The 26437-nt window shown below is 38.0% G+C and overlaps 1 protein-coding gene across 1 annotated transcript in view; it reads right to left on the bottom strand.

Annotated features, from left to right (window-relative positions):
* CAPZA2 (capping actin protein of muscle Z-line subunit alpha 2) overlaps positions 1-26437 on the bottom strand; it is a 57381-nt gene that overhangs the window by 29805 nt on the left and 1139 nt on the right. The window lies entirely within an intron of this gene.

A 26437-nucleotide genomic window follows, 5' to 3' on the forward strand; every position in this document is an offset into this window, starting at 1 on the left:
GCAGGCAGATTCTTTGCCATCTCAGCCACCAAGGAAGCACCATCAACAGATATACTGACAGACATATTTCAAGAGAATAAGGGCTATATTACAGAGATTAACACTAATGAATACATACATATATACATACATATATATATATTTTGAAAGGTTAGATGACAAGCCCAGTATTATCATTTAGTGAAGAAATTATGAGTAATTATAATAATTTCCCAATCACTATATAATAAAACTAAGCTGATCAGTGATCTTGTCAGATATGTACACTCATGAGCCCTACCCAACCAACTGAATTAGATTCTGGAAGTGAGGCCCAGAACACACGATTGAGAGAAGCTTTCCAGGTGATTTTTAAAATACACACTCAAGCAGTCACTGAATTAAGGGACCACACTTGGCAAAAACAAAAGCCTTATTTCATCTTGTCCACTTGTCACTGCTCTGATGTGGAAACTAGAAATAATGAAAAAGGAAATAGTCCTAGATCTAGAAAGGAATCAAATTTATTGTTAAAAGCATTTCAACAAATAAAAACTTCAGGCTTTCTTCTAACAGGTATTTAAGGAAGAAATACCAATTTTATACTAATTATTTCAGAAAACAGAAGTGAAAACAACTTCCAACTTTTTTAAAAAGAACAGCATTGTCTTATACCAAAGACTAAAATACTATAAGAAACACAACTCAAAGACCAAAATCCTCCGGAAGGTAGATGCAAAAATCCTCTCAATAAAATATGAGCAAATTTAATCCAATTATAGATAGAGAGGATAACACATCACAACCAAGTGGAGTTTATCCTGGAAATGTAGGGCTGTTTCAATGTTTGAAAATAAATGATAGTAATTCATGATTAATCAACTGATTAAGATGAAAAGCCACAACTACCTCAATAGAAGCAGAAAATTATTTAATAACATTCAACAACCAATAATGATAAAAATTCTTAGCAAACTAAAAAGACAGTGTCTTTAATCTGATAAAAGATATTTCAAAAAAACCTATAGATAACATCATCCTTAGTGGTCGAAGACAGAAAGCTCCCCCCTAAAATCAGGAACAAGACAAGAATGTCTGTTCTCATCCCTCCTATCTAACATCACACTGAGAGCGCAATAAGGTAAGAAAATGGAATGAAAGGCAATTTCATAAATAAAACTTTCTACTTGCAAACATGATACTTTCCAGTGAAAAATCCCAAGGAGTCTTGAACAAATAAAGAAAACTACTCAAAAACCTAAAATTGGAGTAGGAAATGGCAACCCACTTCAGTATTCTTGCCCAGAAAATTCCACGGTCAGAGGAGCCTGGCAGGGTACAGTCCATGGGGTTGCAAAGAGTTGGACAAGACTAAGCAAGAGGAGCGAGCAAGAACCTATAACCTAGGTAAAAATCTAACAAAATATGTGCAAGACTAATATTCTGAGAACTACACAAAACTGATGAAAGAAATCAAAGAAGCTCTAAATAAACAGATATGCTGGGTTCATGGATTATAAGTCTCCCTATTGTAAAATAACAATTTTCCCCAAACTATTCTACAAATTCAATGAATGTCCAATCAAGATCCAAGAAGAATTTCTTTGATACATGGTAACAAGCTTATTCTAACACCAATGCTTCCTATACTATTATTTTTCTACGTCTGAAGAATCCAATGAATGCAGATTATTTTGGGTATGTATTAATACACCCTCCCTTAAATGCAAGCAAGATCAAGAAATCACTCTAATGCCCAGAACAGCCATAAACATCACCAAAGTATTAAAAAAAAAAAAGATTCTGGCTAGAAAATTAGAGGAAATAAATATTATTCACACCCTCAGTAGTAAACAGGATTCCCTTGTGGCTCAGCTGGTAAAGAATCTGCCTGCAATGTGGGAGACCTGGGTTTCATCCCTGGGTTGGGAAGATCCCCTGGAGAAGGGAAAGGCTACCCACTCCAGTATTCTGGCCTGGAGAATTCCATGGACTGTATAGTCCATGGGGTTGCAAAGAGTTGGACACCCCTGAGCAACTTTCACTTTCAGTAGTAAACGCAAAGTAGTAATGGCAAATGAAATAGAATAGCCAAAACAATTTTGAAAAAGAACAAAGTTGAAGAGTTCACATCACCTAAGCTACAGTCATATATGGATCATAATGGAATAGAATACAAAGCCCCAAAATAAACCCATATGCCTCAGTCAATTAATCTTTGACAAAGGAGGCAAGAATATACAATGGAGAAAAGACAGTCTCTTCAGCAAGTGGTGTTAAGAAAGCCACATGTGAATCAATTAAATGAGAACACTGGCTCACATCAAAACACAAAATGGCTTAAAACACACATAAACTCAAAATGGCTTAAAACACATATAAACTCAAAATGGCTTAAGGATTTAAATATATGACATGATATCATAAAACTCCTAGAAGAGAACAAAGGCAAAACATTCTCTAACCTTAATCTTACCAATGTTTTTCTGGATCAGTCTCCCAAGACAAAAGAAATAAAAGCAAAAATAAAAAATGGGACCCAATCAAAATTTTATGCTTTTGCACAGCAAAGGAAACCATAAATAAAATGAAAAAACATCCTATTTGGGAGAAAATATTTGCAAATGATGTGACCAATAAGGGCTTCGTTTCCAAAATATAATAGAAACATCTCATACAACTCAACACCACAATTGAATCAAAAAATGGGCAGAAAACCTAAACAGACATTTCTCCAAGACATACAGATGACCAATAGACACATGAAATGATTCTTAACATCGCTAATTATTAGAGAAATGCAAATCAAAATTACAATGAGGTACCACCTCACAGGTCAGAATGGCCACTGTTAAAAAATCTACAAATAATAAATGCTGAGAAGAGGGTGTGCAGAAAAGGGAACCCTCCTACACTCTTGGTGGGACTGTAAATTGATGCACTCACTATGGAAAACAGCACAGAAGTTCCTTAAAAAAACTAAAACAAAGAGCTGCCAAAGAACCACAATCCCACTCCTGGGTATGTATCTGAACAAAACTATAACTGAAAATATACATACACCCCAGAGTTCATAGCAGCACTATTCACAATAACCAATACATGGAAGCAGCCTAAATGTCCATCAACAGCTGAATGGATAAAGAAGATGTGGTACACACACAGACACACACACACACAAACAAGTACTATTCAGCCATAAAAAAAGAATGAAATAACGTCATTTGTAGCGACCCACTCCAGTGTTCTTGCCTGGATAATCCCAGGGACGGGGGAGCCTAGTGGGCTGCTGTCTATGGGGTCGCACAGAGTCGGGCACGACGGAAGCGACTTAACAGCAGCAGCAACACAGACAGACCTAGAGACTACCATACTAAGGAAAGGAAGTCAGAAAGACAAATACCATAGAATACCACTTATATATAGAATCTAAAATATGACACCAGTGAGCACACCTTCGAACAAAAACAGACTCCAAATACAGAGAACAGACTTGTGGTTTTGGGGGCACCAGGCAAGGACAGATTGGGAGTTTGACATTAGGAGTTGCAAACTACTATATATAAGATGCACAAACAGCAAGGTCCTACTGCAGAACACAAGGAACTATGTACAATATCCTGTAATAAACCACAATGGAAAAGAAAAATACAATAATAAAAAGTGTTAGTTACAGTCATTAAGATAGCATGGTGCTGGCAAAGGGATAGACAATGAATGGAACAGAGTTGACAGCCAAAAAATATATCCCACATGTATATAGCCAAATGATTTTTGACAAAGGTACAAAGGCAATTCAATGTTGAAAAATATCTTTTCAACAAATGATATCCAAACAATTAGATATGCATGAGCAAAAAATACACTATGCAAACCTCACTCCTTACCAAAAAAAATTACCTCAAAATGGATCATAGCTCTAAATGAAAAATATAGAAATTAACAAAAATTAAAAGGAAACAGAAGAAAAACCTTCATGGCCTGGGCTTAGGCAAAAAGCTTCTAGACGTGACACTAAAACCACAATCCATTAAAAAAGCTGATAAGCTGGACTTTACTGAAATTAAAAACTTATGCTCTGTTATCGACGCTAAAAAAACAAAAGAAGAATTGATGCTTTCAAACTGTGGTTTTGGAGAAGACTCTTGAGAGTCCCTTGGACTGCAAGGAGATCAAAGCAGTCAATCCTAAAGGAAAACAATCCTGAATATTCACTGAAGCAACTGATGTTGAAGCTGAAGCTCCAATACTTTGGCCGCCTGGTGCAAAGAGCAGACTCATTGGAAAACACCCTGATGGTGGGAAAGACTGAAGTCAGGAGGAGAAGGGGATGAGAGAGGACAAGATGACTGGATGGCATGACCGACTCAATGGACATGAGTTTGAGCTAACTCTGGGAGATGGTGAACAACAGAGAAGCCTAGCGTGCTGCAATACATGGGGTTGCAAAGAGTTGGACACAACTGAGCTACTGAACAATAACAACAACAACAAAAGAATGAAAAGACAAGCTACAAATTGGAGAGTGTGTGTTAGTAGCTCAGTCATATCTGACTCTTTGCCACCCCATGGACTGTACCCTGCCCAGGCTCCTCTGTTCATGGAATGCCCCATGCAAGAATACTGGAGTGGGTTGCCATTCCCTTCTCCTAGGGATCAAACCCTGGTCTCCTTCATTGCAGGTGGATTCTTTACCATCTGAGTCACCATAAACTGGAGAAAATATCAGCAAATCACATATCCAATAAACAATTTGTATCTGGAACATATACTATCAAAATACAACAGTAAGAAAACAGTAAACAAAAGACGTGAACACACTTAAGCAAAGATAAAGAGAAGATAAACACAAAAAAGGATGTGCAATATCATTATTACAGAAATGAACATTAAAATCATGAAACACCATTATATACCTAATAGAATGGCTAAAATAAAGAAGACTGATAATACCAAGTACTGGCGAGGATACAAAACGACTAGAGCTCTAAAACATTGCTTTGGCAATGCAAAATGGTGCAACTGCAGAGAAAACAGGTTAGCAATTTCTTATAAACACACATCATATGACACAACAATTCCACTTCCAGGTATCTAACTCTGTGTTTCCACAAAAATCTATTCAAAATTGCTCAAAACCAGGAACAGTCCACAACTAAAATGTCCACATATGGGTGAATGGGTAAGTGATAAGGCATCTATGCAATGGAATACTACCCAGGAATGAAAAGGAACAAATTATCAATGCATGCAACAACTTGGATGAATCTCAAAAGCCTTGTGCTAAATGAAACAAACCAGTCTCAGAAGGTTACACGGCAATGATATGTTTCCATTTATATGATATTTTCAAATAAACAATATTTGATAGCAAGGGAGAACAGATTAATGGCTGCTAGGGGCTGGGAGAAGTGGGTGTGAACACAATGGGAGAAGTGAAGGAAAAGAAAATGAGGCAGCTTTGGGGGGTGATGGAATCACTTTATATCTTGATTTTGGTAATAGGTACATGCATCTATACACATGTTGAAAGTCATAAAAGAGAAGGGCACACTTCTACTATATGCTAATTAAAAATATATATTTCGTGTGTTTTCAAATTATTTTCTTCTAAACTGTTTAAAAGTATTATTAAAATCAAAAGGCAAAATATAGAAAATAAGTAATTTTTTTAATAGGCAAAGGTGGTGTAGAGAATGGAAGACAGCATATACTAAACATACACTGGAATCTCCTATGTCTATATAAATGTCTTAACTTCCTTTGCTCCCTTATTCCTCTCTTTCTTCTGTTGGGGTAAATGTAAGAAAGCCTTAATCACTACCACAGGCAACAAATAAAAATTGTGGTATCCTGCTCATGAATTTATCAAATATTTCTTTGGGAAACTTTTAGAATTTTGAAGAAATTGTTTTTACTAGCCCTGAAGACTTACACACTACCAGTAAGCTGACAAATTAAAGTACTGATGGCAAGCAGTATATTATGGACATATATATATACACACACACACATATATAATACACATAGCAGCATATTTAGTGAAATGATTAATTGTTGAGTTTTTTTTGTTATTTTAATAAAAAATACATATCATTTAGACTTTTATTCAGTTTTATTTTGGTTTTTTACCGAGAAAGCAAAACTGCTCTATACTTTCTCATCTTAGACTTATTTGCCCATGTTATTGCACAAAATGCATACAGTAAACCCAAAAGAGTTAACAGATGGGTCACAATTACCAAAGTGAACAGTGGGTCAAAAGAAGTGCCACTGAGTATTTAGAAGTGATGGGAGCTGACTGAAAATCCAAAACACAACTTGGACTTTACCAGCTATAACTGAAGTATCTTCATCTGGTCTTTGTGAATTTCAAAAGATAAGATTTTTGGATTTCTCAGCTGCTAAAGAAAATAAAGTGTGTCCACCACAGTAAAGGATTACTTACCTTCCTGAGAAACTGTTCTATCATCAGGGTATTTTTTAAACACTGCTACAGACTAAACATTCCCCTACACCCATCCTTCCTAGCTAACTTTTTAAAAAAAAATTATTTATTCTAGCCCACTTCCAAATCCAAGAAAGAAAAAAAAGTCATACAAGTTAACAAGAAGAGGTCTCAAGAGCAGAATTAAAGTCTGAAAATAATCAGACACAAACTTCCTCAAACTCTAACACACATGGAGCTATACTCAATCTACACCTGCGAATATTAGAGTTTTTCTGGATAAGCCCTAGTATACTCCTAGGCCCACAGCAAAATCTCCTACATTAACCATCATCTTCTTCCACATGATATTATTCAAAGCCAGTTCAGTTCATTCATTCAGTTGTGTCCAGCTCTTTGCGACCCCATGGACTGCAGCACGAGGCTTCCCTGACCATCTCCAACTCCCGGACCTTGCTCAAATTCATGTCCATCGAGTGCGATATGCCATCCAACCATCTCATCCTCTGTTGTCCCCTTCTCTTCCTGCCCTCAATCTTTCCCAGGATCAGGGTCTTTTCCAATGAGTCAGTACTTTGTATCAGGTGGCCAAAGTATTGGAGCTTCAGCTTCAGCATCAGTCCTTCCAATAAACATTCAGGACTGGTTTCCTTTAGAATGGACTGGTTGGATCTCCTTGCAATCCAAAGGACTCTTAAGAGTCTCCTCCAACACCACCACAGTTCAAAAGCATCAATTCTTCAGCGCTTAGCATTCCTTATGATCCAACTCTCACATACATGACTACTGGGAAAACCACAGCTTTGACTAGACAAACTTTTGTTGGCAAAGTAATGCCTCTGTTTTTTAATATGCTGTCTAGGTTGGCCACAGTTTTTCTTCCATTGAATAACGTCTTTTAATTTCATGGCTGCAGTCACCATCTGCAGTGATTTTGGAGCCCCCAAAAATAAAGTCTGACACTGTTTCCATGGTTCCCCATCTATTTGCCATAAAGTGATGGGACCGGATGCCATGATCTTAGTTTTCTGAAAACTGAGTTTAAGCCAACTTTTTCACTCTCCTCTTTCACTTTCATCAAGAGGCTGTTTAGTACTTCTTCACTTTCTGCCATAAGGGTGGTGTCATCTGCATATCTGAGGTTATTGATATTTCTCCCGGCAATCTTGATTGCAGCTTGTATTTCTTCCAGTCCAGCATTTCTCATGATATACTCTGAGGTTATTGACATTTCTCTTGGCAAACTTGATTCCAGCCTGTGCTTCACCCAGCCCAGCATTTCGCATGATGTACTCTGCATATAAGTTAAATAAACAGGGTGACATTATACAGCCTCGACATACTTCTTTCCTGATTTGGAACCAGACTGCTGTTCCATGTCCATTTCTAACTGTTGCTTCTTGCCCTGCATACAGATTTCTCAGGAGGCAGGTCAAGTGGTCTGGTATTCCCATCTCTTTCAGAATTTTCCAGTTTGTTGTGATCCACACAGTCAAAGGCTTTGGTGTAGTCAATAAAGCAGAAGTAGATGTTTTTCTGGAACTCTCTTGCTTTTTTGATGATCCAACAGATGTTGGCAATTTGATCTCTGTTTCAAGTCCTTCTAAACTGGCGTAGGATTCAGGAAAGAGTTAGTATTTTTACTATATTTTTAAACTGTAACTCTAGGTTGGGGAAGGGAGAATGCCTTGGTTTTGTTGGGAAGGTTTGGCTGGATGGGAGACTCTCTCTTATCTATGTTAGTGACTGGTAGGTGACAGGATACTTCATAACAATCACATCGAAAACAGTTTTAAAAAGTTAATACAGAGCTAAAAGCTAGAAGAACTATATTTTTCTTTGCTTTCTCTAGGATCCAAACATTATTTTGTATAAAATATAAAAAAAGATAAACCTAACATAAATGGTATATTCCACTCTTGTGCTTCTTGGAAAAAAAGCAAATACTATAATGCTACTTATCGTTGTTTAGTTGCTAAGTCATGTCTGACTCTGAGACGCCAGGGACTGTAGCACCCCAGGCTCCTCTGTCCGTGAGACTTCCCAGGCAAGAATACTGGAGTGAGCTGCCATTTCCTTCTCCAGGGAATCTTCCTGACAGAGGGATCAAAACAGTGTCTTGTGCATTGGCAGGCAGATTTTTTACCAGTGAGCCACCAGGGTAAGCAGAAGACAGAGTAGTACATTGAAAACAGCACCCAAAATGTTAGTACACATTACTTGAGAAAAAAAATAATTTCTGCCCATCGACTGTTAAACACAAAAGTACTATGAAACTTTTTTGTACTTTGCTTTTCTTACGGGCTACAATTCAAGCAACCAATTAAATAATGACAGAAACCCACAGAATAAAATAAGAATTCTTGTGTCCATACTGATATTAAAAAATGGATAAACAAATGGAGGGAAGCTCTTCATTATAGCAGAATTTAAATTAACAAATGCAGAAGTAATGACTGAATTAGAAAATCACCCAGGGTGAGCAACAACAGTAATTGTTGCAGGCAACTGTCATCCACAGATGCTAAAATTAGTTGGTAACAGTCTAAAAGGATAATTTATAAAATGTGAGGGAACCTTTCTACACAATACTTAACTAAGAAGGGATAAACAGTAACTCTGCACTGAAGAAACTTGCTACACATCACCTTTACCAAATGATCTAAGTTATCCTAAGAGTAAAGACCGACATTATGTGCCCCCCAGTAAGATGTACTGAGGACACGATCACTTCTGTTATGTTCCTGCCAAAAATTCATGGCAGATCTAATCATGAGGAAACGTCAAATAGACTGAAATCGAGGTAGAGTCCACAAAGTAACTATCCTGCACTCTTCCGAAGTGGTAAGTTCATGAAGGACAAAAAAGTGCTGAGAAACTGTTACAGATTAAAGACCAGGGAGCCACTACAACAAAGTTCAATATGATCCTGGATTAGATCCTGGACCACGGATTGGTGAAATCTGAACAGGGCCTTCATTGAGAGAGTTTAATACTGTATCAATATGAAATTTCTTGATTTTGATCATTGCACAGCCCTAAACATAGTGAAGTATTTAGAGAGTGGGGGGAAAAAATTCCTTCTCTAAAATTGCAGGAATTTTCTCTAATATTTTTTGTAGCTTTAAAGTTTTGCTCTTTACATTTAGGCCATTAACTCACCTGAGATTGACTTTTGTGTATGATGTGGAATAGATTCATTTTTTATTACACTGTCATAAGGACAAATAAACCATCCTACTGCTATTTTTTTTTAATGGATTCTCTTCCCCACTGGACCAAATAAATAAATAAAAGAAAGAAGAAAAGTAACTCTTTTCAGTACTATTTTTTTCAATGTGAGTTACTTTCTTTTTTCTTTCCCCTCCAATCTGGGATATGAAAAACACATCATAATTTTTAATAAATTTCAAAGATCCTTCTGAAAGTGTCTAATACATTTAGTAGTCAGCATTCAGGTAGTAACTGCAAAAATGTAACTTCCTCGAGAATGTCTCAATATTTAAAAATATCAGCAAGCAACCCTATATTCTAAATTTGGTAGGTACTACATGATGAATAAATTTATAATCAAGAAAAAACTCTCATTTGTTTAGTTAGGATGGTCAGGGAATGTAGTATTTCAGTCAAATCAGCATTCTATGAGTTACTGCTAATGCAGTTCTGTAATGTGGACAGTTAATTTTCAAATAACATACATGCAAAACCATAAAAACTTACACTAATACAAGAAGTGGTAGAGTATATGATCTTTGGAGTCAGATTGAATGAGTTGGATTTTCATTTCTACTACTCATTAGCTACGTAAACTTGGGTGAATAAATAATAATATTAGTTTCAGCAGTGCAGAGAGTAAATACATTTGCATTAGCATAGTTACATGTGAAATGCTTATCTGTGCCCAAAGTGGCACAACGGTGGCTTATGCGCATGTATTTCTGTGTTTCCTGCAGTACACTCACTTCTGCACACCAACATTCTTTCTCTTCCCCTGGAATTCATCCCTCCCCTTTCTACTCTGCTCACCTCAAAAAGCAGTGCAACAGGAAGAAAAAGCTAGTTCCTAGTTAGCCAAGGCTATGGTTTTTCCAGTGGTCATGTGTGGATGTGAGAGTTGGACTATGAAGAAGGCTGAGTGCCGAAGAATTGATGCTTTTGAACTGTGGTGTTGGAGAAGACTCTTGAGAGTCCCTTGGACTGCAAGGAGATCCAACCAGTCCATTCTGAGGGAGATCAACCCTGGGATTTCTTTGGAAGGGATGATGCTAAAGCTGAAACTCCAGTACTTTGGCCACCTCATGTGAAGAGTTGACTCATTGGAAAAGACTTTGATGCTGGGAGAGACTGGGGACAGGAGAAGGGGACGACAGAGGATAAGATGGCTGGATGGCATCACTGACTCAATGGACGTGAATCTGAGTGAACTCCGGGAGTTGGTGATGGACAGGGAGGCCTGGCGTGCTGTGATTCATGGGGTCGCAAAGAGTCAGACACGACTGAGTGACTGAACTGAACTGAGTTCTGTGACAGCAATGTACAGTTAACCTGTGGGTTTTCATTTAAGCTAAGACAAATGATTTTTGTCTGCACCCAGGTTTTAACTTCTGTAAATCTCCATTTCTCATAGGCAAATTAAGGGAGATAACATACATCATTATTTCTTAACCTTTTAAAACCCTTGTGTCTGTAAGATAAAATTAAATATTATCTACAATTACCTTCTGAGAAAACTGCTACTACTTTTAATCCATGAAAAAAAAGAAAAAAAATGAGATTCAGAACTGGGATCTGAATGAATTCTTCAGAGGAAGTCTAAGGCTTTTAGGAGCTGCCTCCCAAAACAGCATAATCTTCCTATGATGGTTCGGAAGAAACATCCCAAATATCTGGACAATCTCTTCTACTTCCACTACTTCGATTATCATACATAACAACAGCTGTAAAACCTATATACCTATTACAACCTCTTTCAAGATCAAGATCCACTTTTCTAAATATAACTCAGTTATTAGAAATCTACACCAAGTGCCTCAAAGATATCTCAGACTTGTCTCACCCAAAGCTACTCCCTCTGTTTGTCATAAAAATTAATTGGCACCACCCGGATACATGCCACACTTCTCCTTTTCTCCCACAGTCAGCCACATGATAGAGTGTCTCTCTCTCTCAAATCTAATCTTCTTTTCTTTGATTCCATTTCTTTCAGACTCAGTCACTTTCTGGATTGTTACAACTGCCCTGCCTCCAGTCTTATCTCCAAAAGTCATTTTCCACTCTGCCATCATATAGGTATTTTTCAATGAAAATTCCTATCGTTTTTTTTCTGTTTAAATCATCTAATAGTTGCCCATTGCCAACAAGGTAAAGTCTAAAGTCTTTAGCATGACACATAAGGCTTTCTAAATCTGAAGGCTGTAAAATGTACTGTTAACAGCATAAACCCTAAATAAGACTGTATGTACGCAGACTACAGCTCCACTGACTCTTACTTACATGACCAAAAACATATTAAACTCAGTTTCCTCACTTGCAGTGAGATCATGCATTTAGAAAAGCACTTGGCACAGAGCATGCACTCAATTAACAGCTATTACCTTTTTATGCTACTTCCTAGCTCCTACAACATCCCACATATACACAGTACTGAAGTCTCACTACTCCATTCTCTCTTTCAGATGAGAACTCTCATCTCTCATGCCTCCACATCACTGCATATATGTTTTGGTCACCTTTTATCTACTATGATTAAATTGTACACAGCAGCAGAATATCTTAAACCTTGCATATTATCAGAAGAAAAGGTCACATAGAAAGAAAATCTCAAAGATCAGATTATGCTTTTAAAACACCCTGACGTATTTAGTACAGCAATCATTAGCATATACTTTTGATAAAGCATTAGTACTACTACTGAGAACTGCAGTATAAAGGCTAAAATTAAAGCCCAGTTTTATGTGCGCCGTGATTAGGGGGCAAACGGGAGGACCCTGAATAGCCTGACCCCAAGTTCCCATGCTCAGTCTGCTCCTGCAGATAAGGTTTCTAGCCAGAAGACCCTCTACCATAGGGAACAGACACAGTTCCTGCTTATCCCTGAGTAGTGGGCTTCAGTTCCCTGCCAGCCTGCGGAATTATTCAAACTAGTCAATCACACCCTCCTGCGGGAGCCAAGAATCACTCTAGCCTCTTGATACTGCAAAGTTTGCCTCCATGGCCTCTGCTCATTCACTCTGTTCCCTCAAGTATGTCCCCATCTCCTGGGATGTTGAGTATATGTATTAATAGACTGCTATCCGTCTCATCTCTTCAATGTCAGGGGTTGTGTGTTCAGCCATCCCTATAGGCCTATAGCAGGAACCCCTCCCTCATCAACACAGTGAAGATGAGGCTGATAAACAGGATCTCGCTTCTCTAGGAAGCCTGAATGTCAGATGTTAATTGGGGATTGAGAAGCAAGGAATTCAGTTATTTAAAATATATTTGACTAGCCCAAAAGTTTATTCAGGTTTTTCTGTAACAGCATAAGGAAAAACCCAAATGAACTTTTTGCCCAAACCAATATTTTAAACAAGCAAATAAGCTGACATACAGTTCCAACATTAGAAGGGCATGAGATTCTTCATATAGCTTCTCTATTTTTATTTGAGACATAAATTCACAAGCATGTTTATCTAGTTTTCCACCCTCCATGGATCTGAAGGAAGGGTTAGTTTGACAGTTATACTTACAACATTAAAAACAGGCTGACAACGGCTGCAGAAAACAAAGTTCTTTTATAGGAATAAAAAAAAATACAAATCAAATCTTGTGAAAAAAGAGCTCTGAAATTCCTAGGACATGAATTTTTATTTAAGAATAACTACAAGCTTACATCAATAAACTTCTCAGTTTAGTTCAGTTGCTCAGTTGTGTCCAACTCTTGCGACCCCATGGACTGCAGCACGCCAGGCCTCCCTGGCCATCACCAACTCCCGGACTTTGCTCAAACTCATACCCATTGAGTTGGTAATGCCATCCAACCATCATCCTCTGTTGTCTCCTTCTCCTCCCGCCTTCATTCTTTCCCAGCATCAGGGTCTTTTCCAATGAGTCAGTTCTCTGCATCAGGTGGCCAAAATACTGAAGTTTCAGCTTCAGCATCAGTCCTTCCAATGAACATTCAGGACTGATTTCCTTTAGGATGGACTGGTTGGATCTCCTTGCAGTCCAAGGACTCTCAAGAGTCTTCTACAACATCACAGTTCAAAAGCATCAATTCTTTGGCCCTCAGCTTTCTTTACAGTCCAACTCTCACATTCATACATGATTACTGGAAAAAGCATCTTTGACTAGATGGACCTTTGCTGGCAAAGTAATGGCTCTGCTTTTTAATATGCTGTCTAGGTTGATCATAGCTTTTCTCCCAAGGAGCACGCATCTTTCAACTTCATGGCTGCATGGCTTCTCAGATAAAAACAAAGATCAGAATTTTCCATTATTGGATGATGTAGATTAAACATTTCAAAATCTCCAGAGTTACTGTAACCCTACTGGGTTACTGAGTAACTGGGGAAAGTCTTGTGTATGTGGCCAGTGAAGTGCAAGATGAATTACAGGCTCTTTCACAATTTTAGGCAACCTCGTTCAGTCTTCTCTACTCCTTGACCTACAGAAAACTATTTGCTAGTTCAGAAATAAGAAGATAAAGTTAGTTTATTAAATAATGAGAAATAGGGCTTCCCTCGTGGCTCAGTGGTAAAGAATCCTCCTGCCAATGGAGGTGACATGGGTTCTATCCCTGGTCTGGGAAGATCACACGTGCCATGAGGCAACTAAGTCTGTGCTCCACAACTACTGAAGCCAGGGCACCCGCGAGTCCATGCTCCGCAGCAAGAGGAGCCTGCACACTGCAACTGGAGAGCAGCCGCCACTCGCCACAACCGGAGAAGAGCCCACGCAGCAGTGCAGACCCAGCACAGCCCAAGACAGACAAGCAGTGAGAAGCTGTCTTCCACAGAGCAAATTAGAAGGCCTGAGAGTAAAATGAACTTCCTCAAAAATGAACACTGTACCATCTGCTCAAACTTCTTCGGACCATAATCCTCATAAATACCTGAAGAAAATGGATGGAGTTTGGTTGTAAAGCATTAAATCATTCAGACAAGGGAAAAGTAAGGATATTCATCTTTCAAAATCTTATCAAATTAAGTTGATTCCACTATTCTTAGAATTTACCAAAGCCTTTTCCTAGAAAGGAGGGAATGCTATCTTTTCCACTGAGTAAAAATACTATTCATTCTGATAAATCTTACAGGAAATTCTCTCCTACTCTCCACCACCCATCACTTTCTCTTTGTGAATGTCAGTAGATAGTCACCTAGGACCAGAGGGGCCTCATAGTGAAAGAAATGCTATGTTAATGCTGGGAAGCTGCCTGCACAAATCGTTCCTCATGTGCTACAGGCAAGAGAGAGAAGCTGAAGCCCCTCAAATTGTGCAGTGCCTTCCACAGCTTGAGCCTACAGACAGAAATCAGTTTCTCTGAACATTTTTCAATTTGACTAAGAGACTATGTTATGAGCAAAACAAATAATACTGATGAATTATGTGGCACCTGCACATTATGTTGGACCAGTATGTGTAGAAGTCAAACTGCCACAGTGATGGAAAGAGATCAGTCACAACACCTAGAAAGAGGACTACTTCTGGTTAAACCCATGGAGCAAGGACGGCTTACTTTTCTAAAGGAATTCCTAATTCCTTGGTACTTTCAATGCTGCAACAGATACAAATGGAAGATAAGCACATCTGGTATAGGAAGCTGTGATCAAAACCCTGAGCAACAGTAGGGCATAGATTAACGATTTAGACAAATATCAACAGAATACTGAATTGCTGTCTTGGGTGATCTCTAAGAACACATTGAGTACAATGAGTACAGAACAACACATTAAGTGTTACCTGGACTACAGTTTTAGGACTATACTCTTAAAACCTACCATCTTATCAACACTGCTGAATAAACCTGAAAAAATTCTCAGGGAAGGAGAAGAAAGGGTAAATGGGCTGATAAATTCCATACGTAGCTTTCTGCTTTGCAGTCCTTGACTCTGTCAGTCTATTAATGTATAGAAAGCACCCTACGCAAGTGAAGCCAAGCTTCGTGGTGAAATGCCATGGATAGAAGAGAAGGCAATGGCACCCCACTCCAGTACTCTTGCCTGGAAAACCCCATGGACGGAGGAGCCTGGTGGGCTGCAGTCCATGGGGTTTCGAAGAGTCGGACACGACTGACAGGACTGAGCGACTTTACTTTCACTTTTCATTTTCATGCATTGGAGAAGGAAATGGCAACACACTCCAGTGTTCTTGCCTGGAAGATCCCAAGGACAGTGGAACCTGGTGGGCTGCCATCTATGGGGTTGCACAGAGTCGGACATAACTGAAGCGACTGAGCAGCAGCAGCAGCCATGGATAGAAGTGATTCGATTCCCTAGGCCTACACTGCCTCTTGAAGATACATCTGTTACTGGAAGAGGTGAGCATCTGGCAGTGCTACTGCAACTCTGTGATTACCAGCTAGAACAGGAAAGTACAATAGAGTGGGGAATTTACCATGGGTTGTCAATCAACTATTGGTACAATTTATAAAAGCTGTTGGCAAAATTAATGGTAACTTGTGTCTATGAAAGCTGGCTTAAAGCTCAACAGTCAGAAAACGAAGATCATGGCATCTGGTCCCATCACTTCATGGCAAATAGATGGGGAAACAGTGGAAACAGTGTCAGACTTTATTTTTTGGGGCTCCAAAATCACTGCAGATGGTGACTGCAGCCATGAAATTAAAAGACACTTACTCCTTGGAAGGAAAGTTATGACCAACCTAGATAGCATGTTGAAAAGCAGAGACATTACTTTGCCAACAAAGGTCTGTCTAGTCAACGCTATGGTTTTTCCAGTAGTCATGTATGGATGTGAGAGTTGGACTGTGAAGAAAGCTGAGCACCAAAGAATTGACTGTTTTGAACTGTGGTGTTGGAGAAGACTCTTGAGGGTCCCTTGGACTGCAAGGAGATCCAACCAGTCCATTCTGAAGGAGATCAACCCTGGGATTTCTTTGGAAGGAATGATGCTGAAGCTGAAGCTCCAGTACTTTGGCCACCTCATGTGAAAAGTTGACTCATTGGAAAAGACTCTGATGCTGGGAGGGACTGGGGGCAGGAGGAGAAGGGGACGACAGAGGATGAGATGGCTGGATGGCATCACGGACTCGATGGACGTGAATCTGAGTGAACTCCGGGAGTTGGTGACGGACAGGGAGGCCTGGCGTGCTGCGATTCATGGGGTCGCGAAGAGTCGGACACGACTGAGCGACTGAACTGACTGTGTCTGAGTTCTCCAGATTTTTCTGATGCTTCTGCTGGGCACTGTGAATTGGCAAAATATTTACAAACAATAAGGCAAAATCCAGGAGACTTTTGACTGCCTGAAGAAAACATTAATTATTAAGTAAGAAATGGAGTCTTCTTCCATTTAAATCTGTTTCCAAAGCAGATATAAATATATAAAGCTGAAAAAAATTGTTTTAAATATTTAAGCGATTGAGAAAAAGGAGATAAAAAGTATAGAAAGCAGACAGTGCATGTGCGTGAAAGCATACGCACACCACAAAAAATAGCTATCTAGATCCATTAAATTTAGAGGCAAACAGCCCTACCCTCTACACGAGCTCCAAAGTAAACTGCATAGGAAATACTTTTATGAAAAATTACCTTATATTCAACTTAACTAGGCATCCTGTATTCTGTCTGAGAACCCTACCTACAACCCCTCTAAGTTCTATATGTCGGACATTTCCCCACATACTCATCTCCTCCTTGATCAAGGCAAGAGACACTAGAGTAGAGATTTCCCAAATCTAGATGCCTAGTAGAGCTGCTGGCACAGTTTTTGACAAAATACAGATTTCCATGTGCCATTCCCAGGTAGCACAGTGGTAAAGAATCCGCCTACCAATGCAGGAGATGGTAAGAGATGAGGGTTGAATCCCTGGGTTGGGAAGATCCCCTGGAGAAGGAAATGGCAACGAGCTCCAGTATTCTTGCCTGGAAAATTCCACAGACAGAGGAGCCTGGTGGGCCAAAGTCCATGGGATGGCAAATAGTTGGACATGACTGAGCGAGAGAGCTCTAACATTGCATTCCAGACCTACTGAATCAATTTCCAGAGGACTGAGACCTACAAATCTTATTTCTGAAAATCTCCCCAAGTGACTACGACTGGCTGCCAGATATTGTACCTACTGACCTGTAAGGGCCTATATATGCAAAATTTGAGGCATTCAGTCTTCTGAAGAAAAGAATCATAGGTTTCACCTGATTCTCAAGGAATGTGATCCCTAAAAGGGTCACTGACTTAGAGACCAGCAGTAAAATTTTAAAAAGCTATTAAGAATTTTTCTACTTCAACTACAAGAGTTACTTGACATTATATCCCATAACTCTCTAAAAACTTCCTATGCCTTTTTGAGAGTTAAAAGTAAAATAAAAGTAAAAAAATGTAGCTTTTAAAAAACTCTATTGTTATTTATTTACATAGTTTATGATCAAGTGATCATCAATTGCACGTCTGTGTTATAGACTCATTTACTGAGTATACATAAGAGGAAATTTGTTTTGATAAATTTTCGAGTCCTTTTCATTTATAATTAATCATTTTGAATGGTAATTAAAAAGAGGGCCCATATCACTTAATCTACAACTAGGTCATCCACTGAATTCAACATCTAGTTCTTTTAATATGTTTTTACCACTTATTTAAAATATTAAGAAACCTGTGAATCCAAAGTAGGTATTATCATGAACTGAGAAAGTTATACAAACTATTATTTATCTTAAACCTTCAATTTCTTTCTCTCTTCTGAATCATTCCTCTCAGCCCACAAACACTCCTAAATTTTTTCTATCTTTAAAAAAAAAAAAAAGTATCCCTAAAATGAAATAGAAAAAAATGAAGTACTATCCATTCCTTCTTCTTTCTTTTGGGTTTCTCTACTGAATTTTTTTCAAAACTGACATATAATTAAATGAAGGAGATTAACGATGTACAAATGTCCAGTTGTAAAGTAAGTGAGTTACAGGCATAGAATATGCAGCATAGGAAATATTGAGAATAACATTGTAATAACTGTCTGTGGTGACAAGACTTATCATGGTGACAAAAATACTGTATCACTACATGGTATACCCCAAATTAATAAAATATTATAAATTATATGTCAATTTTTAAAGCTTAAAAATTAATCAAAAGACAAACACAGGAGGAAAAAAGAGTAATTTATACTTACTGTCTCCACTTCTCATCCTTTAGTCAACATTTGCTGAGTACCTAATACAGTGAAATTCAATCCTGGTGACATCTTCAAATCATCTGGGAAGCTCTTTTTGAAAAAATACAGATGCTCAGGTCTCACCTATGAGTGAAGTCTGTGCATGCATCTTCGTTTATAAATTCTCCAGATGATTCTAATGTGCAGCCAGAGTTGACATCACTGATCTACTATATGCCATACACTTTACTGCCACTACCAAGAAGCATAAGACACAAAGCCTGCACCTGAAGAACACAGCAAATAAGAATATCAGGACACTTATTAAAATTGGTAAATGTTACAACAACGGTATGTACAAAGTGCTAAGGGAACAGAGATAGGCCAGGGTATGCAAAGAGGAGGGATGTCTTTGAGTCAGATTATTGAAGTACAATGTAGACAATAATGCTATTAAACTGCTTTCTTAAAGGTCACTAATGCTCTCACACCTACCACTTAAAACAGTCCACCTCATCTGCACCAGCTTTAGCATATGCAAGATAGGGATAATAACAAGGTTGCTCTGACAATTAATTGAGTAATTAATACAGTAGATACTGGGACATAATAGATATTGTTTGTGTCTCATCCCTTTCTCTTAAAGCCAAAGGCTCCTCTCAATCCTGTATTCCTTTTTAATCCCTTTGCAATACTGCACTGCTCCTAGAAATTCCCCTCAGGTTGTGAGATGAGCACCTACCCTGTGCTACTTCAAAAGTCACTCCTCACCTTCTAGTTTCTCTCCTCTTTATGACTTAACACGAAAGTATCCAAAAGTACATGCTTTCTGTCCTCTCCTCTGCTACGTCTGAATTTGTTCTCCTAAAAGGATTACTCTCACCTCTCTTGAACCCACAGTGAGGATCTCCAAATCTACATAAAATCTCTGGGCTTGATCTCCTGTCCAAACTCCTTCTATATTTCCATATCTGCTAGGTGTTTACAGAGACATTCTGCTAGCACCTCAAACTCAGCAGAACCCACACAAAATTCACTATTATTCCCCCAATCTGTGCATCTTCTCTCCTGTTTTCTTTAGCTGTTAGTGGTGGTTCCACTTCTCAGTCAACCAGATTTTAATGTTCACAGTTACCATTTATTTTTCCCTTTCTCTACACTCACCATGTCTTGTTGATCCCAACCCTGAAATGTTAGCAATTATTTTCTTTTCTTCCCTCTGTGACTTGTGAAAACAACTTTAAATCACATCCTAACATTTAAGTCAGTTTCCCAACTGGTCTCAATAGCTAGTTCCAATCTCTCTAGACCCATGGTTCTCAACCAGGGGCGATTTCATACTAAAGCAAACATTTGTGACCACATGGGCCAAGGATACCCAAACATCCTAAAATGCACAGGACAGTCCCATAACAAAGAGTTACCTGGCCCAAAAGTGAATAGTGCTGAGGCTGAGAAACTCTGTGCTGTTTAACAGCACAGTTTGTCTTTTCATCTCTTACTTAAAAATGTACTTAAGTCACACTTGCTGCTCATTCCTACTTTTCCATTTTTCTTCCTATGTTGTGCTCTCTAGCATGAGCTTGTACACTAACTGATGCCTACCATCCTCCAAGGCAGAGATAACCTTTCCATCTTCTGAATTTCCAAGAACGTACTGCTTTCTGACTCTGTGTAATATGAATGTTATCTATGTCCAATTCACCTCTGAATCTATCTATAGTCTTACATTGTGTCTACCAAACAGGTAACCACATCACCAGCCTTCAGTGAATATAAGACTTAATCTATGGTTTCATTTATTCATAAATACTGCATTTTTCCTCTTCTTCCCTGCTCCCTCTGAAATTAGGTTTATAGATATAACTTGCTTCAGAAAATGGAAATCTAAGCAGAAGTGCAGTGAGTCTCTTAGGAGAAGGGGGGATAGGAGTCGGGGAAGAGACCTTTAAAAGCCAGTATGGTATTCACTGCATTTCTTTCCCACTGCTATGGGGACAGTGGTAAAAAAAAAGTCTAAGACTTTTTTTTGAGGGGAAGGGTAAATTTCACATGCTCTGTTTTGTGGATTTAAGGTGTACAGCCTGTTACTTGGATATATTTATATACTGTACCTTGATTGCCACTGAAGCAATATTCAGTCACATAATTTTAGTACAATACTGTCTATATTCATTATATTGAGGATCAACTCACTATGGTTTATTTACTACTCGTAAGTTTGTACCCTTATCTTACTCCCCCACTCTACATTCCCTGATAACCACCTTTTACTGTTTTAACAGGTTTGACTTTTTTTAGATTCCACATATAAGTGATAATGTACAGTACTTGTCTTTATCTACACTTATTTCACTTAGCACAAGGTGCTCAAGGTCCATCCCTGTTGTCACAGATGGTAGGCTATCCTCCTTTCTCACAGCTAAATAATATTCCATTGTGTGTAAGAATCTTATCAGAAAACCCACATTTAGACTGAAATTCTCCAAGAGCCTGAAACTATATGACTTCACTGATCACGGCTCTTCTGCCGCTGACCCACACTAGATATACAAAGAATGAGTGAGACCAACGCCTTCATGTTTAGGTTTCAGTGTGTTTCTTATATCATTATATCCTTGCTTCATTGATTCAGAATCAATGTAAGATGCATAATTTCATGGATCACTAAAAAAGGAAAAATGCTACCAGTCTCACAAGCCATGCATTGTACAATGCAGCTTGATTTCAGAGATTTTAAAATATGGAAAATGATGAGTTGTGAAACCAATGAAAATGGTATTACTATATTTGATAAATGAATGAAACTACCTCCAGGTAGTTTACAAAAATTATTTCCATTCACTCTCAGTAGGAACATTGTACAACACCTGTGCACTAAAACGAGCAAGAAAAGTTCTCATCCATAGGTTCACAGTAGAACATGTGTCTTAAAAGAAAGTAGATCCTTCAAAATAAAATTTATGAAACTTTTTTTGACAACTACAAGTGGTTCTATGAAACCCCTATTTTCTTTGATATATATGACTCTCTTGCAATAAATTACTGCTTCAGGCAATTAAGCTTTTAGGTCAGAACAGGGAAGCACAAGTCAAGTTTCCCCATCATACTTTTCAACCTTAAAATCTACTCCGTAGTCTCCGAGTGTTTTTATGTACTGTGTTCTGACACTAAAACTCGATGCGCAGGACTTCCCCGGTGGTCCAGCTGTTAAAACCCCATGCTTCCACTGCAAGGGGCTTGGATTCGATCCCTGGTTGAGGATCTAAGATTCTGTATGCCACATAGTGCAGCCAAAAGTAAATAACATTAAATTTTTTTCAAAAATCCTTATAAAACGCAATGCTCTATGTATATGACTACTCTTATATGAGTACCCTCTATGTATATGACTCTCCTACCTCTACATTTATGTAGGAATGATTCCTCAATGTACAGAAAAGTACTACAAATTTGCTTTAGTGTGCAAAGTCTGAAAAACTCCACGAATGTTATAGCAACTATCAAGTTTCTGCTTGCTGTAGGAATTTTTACATTTTATTGGTGCAAAAACAGGATTCATTCACCTACAGAATGGAATTAAGAATGTATAATTTCTACATTAATAGCTTATTGGTTGATTTACTGTTTTAGTTAATAACAACAATATTGACTTTACATGAATTGTGACGAAATATGGGGCTTCCCCAGTGGATCATCAGTAAAGAATTCACTTGCAATACAGGAGATGCAGGTTGGACCCCTGGGTGGGAAGATCCCCTGGAGAAGGCATGGCAACCCTCTCCAATACTCTTGCCTGGAGAATCCCACGGACAGAGCAGCCTGGCGGGCTACAGTCTATGGGGTCGCAAAGCATCAGAGACGACTGAGAGACTGAGCCCAGCATGATGAGATATACTGGCAGCTTACCTTGTTTTTACATACAAACAACACTTCTGAAGCCAAATTATGGTCGATTAGGATTGTGCATGAGGGAGAAGTATATAAACTGCATATTCATATTTAGCATGTGTAAGTGATTTGAACTGTAGCCAGTATCACCACCTGCACCTCAAAGAGCACCAGGAACTTCATCTGAATCTTTAAAATCTATAACATTATTTAGAAGTGAAAAATGTGGGCATACTAGATTTTCCCTCTGAAACCTGACTTTATATGCTGCTACTTTTCATCTTTTTTTCCTTAATTCTGTGAATTCATGACTCCTTTCTTCATTCACTCATTGAACCCCTGTACTCAGCACATATATTGTACAGATGCTAAGGATGGCATTATTTCTGCACTAAGGAATTCCAATAGAATATAAGGGAAAAAAAACAAGTAAACAAATAATATGCAAAACTCTATTTAACACTAATGACGTGTTACAGGGTTCAGAAGAAAGAGAAAACAGCTTTCAGGAGAAAGAAAACTAGTCAAGTGAGCTGAGCTAAATCTTGAAGGATGAGTAATATTTTCATTTTTTCAAAAAAGGGGAGAAATTGGGGAGCAGTACCAATTCTCAAAGCAGGTAAGTCAGGAGCAGAGAAAAAGAACTGAAATGTATTGTGTCTACATGCCAGGCAACGGTCACACTTACAGGAAGTTAATGGAGAATGAACCTTCTATTATATATTCCCACATTTTAGAGTAAACAGAGGCTACTGAGCAATGAACTCAAGGTGCTACATGCGGATTAGCATGCAGGTCTCTTTGAAGTCACAGCATGATTAAATAACAGTATATATTGGAAATGTCAGAACTGTTTAGGTTAGAATGGAATACAAGGGCACGAACACCATTTTCAAGAGTTGGGCCTCCTCATAAAAGCAATGGAGGAATCCAGCAACTAAAAGCTGGGGAGTAGAAAAATGGCAGGAAGATAGAGGGATCTGTCTAGAGAGTTTATAATAAAAGTCCAGCAGTGGCAAATAAAACAGACATGAGACATTCTTCTCTTTTTCTTCCCTTAGATTTATTTCTTCAACTGTGTAATCACAGAACAATCAATTTGCATTTTGTTCATACAATAAAAATTTGTTACTAAACAACAGTTGTTCATAAATTGTTAATGGTCTGGTCAACTGAGGTTATAAGTAAAATATTAATATAAGTGAATTAATTTTTTCAAGCAAAAAATAATTAGAATAAAACATATTCTGATGGAAAAAACACAGTTTGGAAACTGAGTGTTAGGTTCAGAGAGCACAAGCAGAAAAAAAGTTAAAATAAACCTGAAATTAAAAACCTGGGACTTGAATAATGAGAACTGTCATAAAGAGAAAAATGAGCAGGAGGAGATGGGTATCTATCTGCCCTGCTTTGGGTAAGGGGAGAGAGAGGGGAGTTTATAAATTTATTTTTAGACAGGTTCCATCTGAGCATCTCCTTAACTGTGAGCATCTCTACTGTGAGTAGGACCAGCAGATAAAAATGTGTGACCAATGCTAAGGAGAGAAGCAGGGCTGAGCTATGTATCTGAGACACATCTACAAAGTTACAAAAGTTGAAGTTATGAGAGTGGATCACTCTACTCACTGGGGTGGGTGAGTTTAGGGGCCGTAGATCCTTTCGAGTCAGTAACTAAGGCGTTTTCCAAAGCCTGGAGTGACTTTCAGGATTTCTCATTTAGAGAGCAATTTGGAAGTAGTTCTTCTCATTTGAGCCCTTATACCAACCACAATTTCACATAATTTCAATCACAAAGAATGCTTTTCTGTACAATGCAGCTGACTAAGGAATGCAAACAGGGAACTGTTCTGGCCTAGGGCTTCTGTAACTATGTAAAAAGGTCTATAGGACACACCACAGCAAATAACTTTAAAGAACTTCACTGTGCTTCTTCAAATAATTTTCTTCCCTATTAACCTAGTGGCCAAAGGAAAAAAAGTTATTAATTTCACAGCATCCTCAAGAAACAACTGTACATGATTGAAAAAGCAAAGATATTATTCTAGACTAATTTCTAAAATGCTTCCTACCACAAGGTATATATGAAACTATACCAGCAGCATGAAACTTTTAAATGTCAAAGAAAACTAAACTTTGTTTTAAAATGATCAAAACAAAAATTAAAACCCAACACTATTTAACATTTAGTTATTTACAATTTCTATTAAAACCAAACAGAACTACTGTTTCTCCTTTTTCAAATTAAGCTGTCAAACTAAAAACAAACTTTTAAGTCCAGATTCCATCCTCAATTGTTAAGGAAGACTAATGTTACAAGAGTATCAACTTTTGATTCAGACAAACTAAGGTTTAAATAGTACATTTGTACTGCCTACTTAAGTGTCCTTCTGTGAATAACTTAAAGCTTTTCAAAACTTATTTTAATTATTTTGTGAAATAGTAGTAATAAAACCTAGACTTCACTTTCACTTTTCATTTTCATGCATTGGAGAAGGAAATGGCAACCCACTCCTGTGTTCTTGCCTGGAGAATCCCAGGGACGGCGGAGCTTGGTTGGGCGGCCGTCTATGGGGTCGCACACGACTGAAGTGACTTAGCAGCAGTAATAAAACCTAGTTCAAACTTACAACAAATTAAAAGTATTTTCTGAGTTAGGCATATACAAAGCATAGTACTGCATGTCTTAACAGTTTCCCTCCTTATATCTGCAATCAGTAACGGAAATTCCAAGAGCACTGAAGTATTAAAAACTTATTCTTGAAAATTACAAACAAGGTGGCAAAAAAGTAAAATGATTCAAATATTAGTTTTAAAAAATCACCTTAAATCTATTTCCGATTCTATGTGATGGGTCCTTCTCCAACAGATTAAAAAGAACATTTAAACAAAGTAACAAGACTGTTAGAATTTCACTTAACCAGTTACTTGAATTTAATCCCACAATTAATATTTTTCTTAAATCACGAAAAAAAGTAATCAGAAATTTATAGGTAAAATATTTTCAGAATAGTCTTACAAAACTCTAAGTAAAAACAAACCCATGAAATTCCTTCAAATGAGTTTTCATTCATTTACTCTTAAAACATGGTGTTGGGCATGCATAAAGAATAAGACCCCCCACCTCATTCCTGCAACTTTATGGAGTTTACCGCCAGATAAGAAGAAATCGTGACATCTCATTTTGAAAAAAACTTCGCTATTTTAGGCGTTTACAACACATGGCAGGTCTATAGTACTCCTCTCCTCAGCTAGATTTCTAGTCAACTGAGCTACTAATCACCACTTACAAACAGCAGAACGAAAAACATGACAATCCCTTTGCAAAAAACTTTTTACCACTACTTAATATTAAATGTGTATGCACACCTGCTTTACATTTTCAGTTACCAATTTATGGTTATTTACCAGTATCATACATGTGAATAGTGCGCAGCAACTTTTATATACATAAGGATCTGCCTAAAAGGCCTGTGAATTATGGAGAACCTTGTTGCCCCACTTTGTAGTTTTATCACTTTCACCAAAGAGCACAGAGGTTATTGAAAAAAACAACTTTTTTTCCGAAACTAATGATGAGGCTGACTGCTGCACGTTTACAACGGGAAGACAGAACATGACATTTCAGTACAAGAACACAGGATATAAAAACACTTGGAGCAGAACGTTCCAACCGAAAATATCCTTAGGCTTACAACAAGATTTCTTAAACACCAGTATGTGTGTGTTTCATATATGACAGTACTGCTTTGAAGCTTAAGAAAATGAGCCTTACTAAATTAAGAGTGGACACTTCGAAAACTGTAACTATCTTA

This window comes from Capricornis sumatraensis, chromosome 5 (assembly GCF_032405125.1).
Source record: "Capricornis sumatraensis isolate serow.1 chromosome 5, serow.2, whole genome shotgun sequence".
Taxonomy (NCBI): domain Eukaryota; kingdom Metazoa; phylum Chordata; class Mammalia; order Artiodactyla; family Bovidae; genus Capricornis; species Capricornis sumatraensis.